Raw genomic sequence first — 1,358 nt, 5'->3', positions numbered from 1 at the left:
TGTCCCAATTGCTGGGGATGCAGCGGAACTAGCTTTCTTGGAAACGGGCAGTCAACGTAAATTAAGGTGTGTATTATGTTGGGACAAACGTTAAAGGGGAGGGCATTGATGGGCAGTGTTGGGGTCGGGGTGGAAATTTTGGATGGAATGTTCAGGTTAAGTCTTGAAAAGTAGCATTTGAGAAAAGACCTGAAGGATGTGAGCGGTGGAGATGGGGGACTGATTTCAGTCAGAGGGATAAATGGCAAGGCAAGAGTATGCCTAGATTAACACAGGAACAGGAGGCAGTGTGGCTGGAATCAACCATAGGGCAAACTAGCAGATGACATGAGAGCATTTCAAACTCTTGAAACCTAGATTTACATCAGAGACTTGGCCACCCCCAGAATCTATTTGTGTGAATCAGTGCCTATTCAGTGTACTGCAGATGACTTCCTTTTTTTTTTTTTTTTGGAAGAAAATGGTGCATATTTATTGTGTTTGGGAATTATGAAATATTACAATCTTATAGAACTGAGCTTTTAGTAGTTTTTGTTTGTAAATCTGAGTATAAGTGTAACAACCACTTCTTTTTATGTGGGTCGCCAACATCGTTATATACAGAAAATATTTTTGTGTGTGGATTGTTATTCACTCAGTATCTTACATTAGATATTAAGTTTTTAAAGAATTAATACTTTTCATTGATAGTAGCAAGTCACTAATCTTCAGCTTTATGTAGTATTGTTTTCCAGTTGAAGATAACTAAGTACCTAGAATGTTTCAGCTGTGCTTTGATTAATCTCTTAACCTTTTATCTTTGTTTTCTTTTTCATGTTGTAAAATATTTAACGTGATCTATTCTGTCTTATATCTTTCTTATATCTTTCTTATATCTTTCCTTGTTTTTCTTTCCTAAAAAACCTTAAAGTCCTTACCTTGCATTTGAGTTACCTCTATTCAGTTATTTTTACTGTTTGCTCTTGATGTCGAGATTTCTCTGATATATTGAAGAAACTCTCTCCCAATTTATTCATTTATACATACTCAAAAAATAATACATATTTTTAACAAACTTTCTCCACTAATCCTAATATCAGTGAGTGAGCAACATACAATTTAAAGCAGATATATCAAGATCATTTCCAAAGACACTTTGAAGTATTTGATTTCTGAATTTCTCAGGATTCTGTTGGTTTCAGTAATTTCCCAGTTTGCTGCCCTCCTCAACACTCATATTTGCCTCCCTTTAACAAAGAGTCATTTGCTGTAATTAATGCATTTTTCTTATAAATGCCTCCTTCACTCAACTACAGTATGTACCTGCTCTTTTAAAGCACTTGAGGTTTTTTGAAGATTGGTATAATGTGTGGTAAAGG

The 1,358-nt window shown here is 35.0% G+C and overlaps 1 protein-coding gene across 5 annotated transcripts in view; it reads left to right on the top strand.

The window, feature by feature from the left end:
* NKIRAS1 (NFKB inhibitor interacting Ras like 1) overlaps nt 1–1,358 on the top strand; it is a 38,121-nt gene that overhangs the window by 828 nt on the left and 35,935 nt on the right. Inside the window, exon 2 of one of the 5 annotated variants that reach the window (XM_025039021.1) lies at nt 1–66. The exons of the other annotated variants lie outside the window; for them this stretch is intronic. The gene's annotated coding sequence lies outside the window, so the exon portion shown is untranslated. The remainder of the gene's footprint in view (nt 67–1,358) is intronic. 5 annotated transcript variants of the gene reach the window in all.

Source organism: Pteropus alecto, unplaced genomic scaffold, assembly GCF_000325575.1.
Source record: "Pteropus alecto unplaced genomic scaffold, ASM32557v1 scaffold10, whole genome shotgun sequence".
NCBI lineage: Eukaryota > Metazoa > Chordata > Mammalia > Chiroptera > Pteropodidae > Pteropus > Pteropus alecto.
The sequence above is the reverse complement of the archived record's forward strand: the minus strand, read 5'-3'. Positions and strand labels throughout refer to the sequence as shown.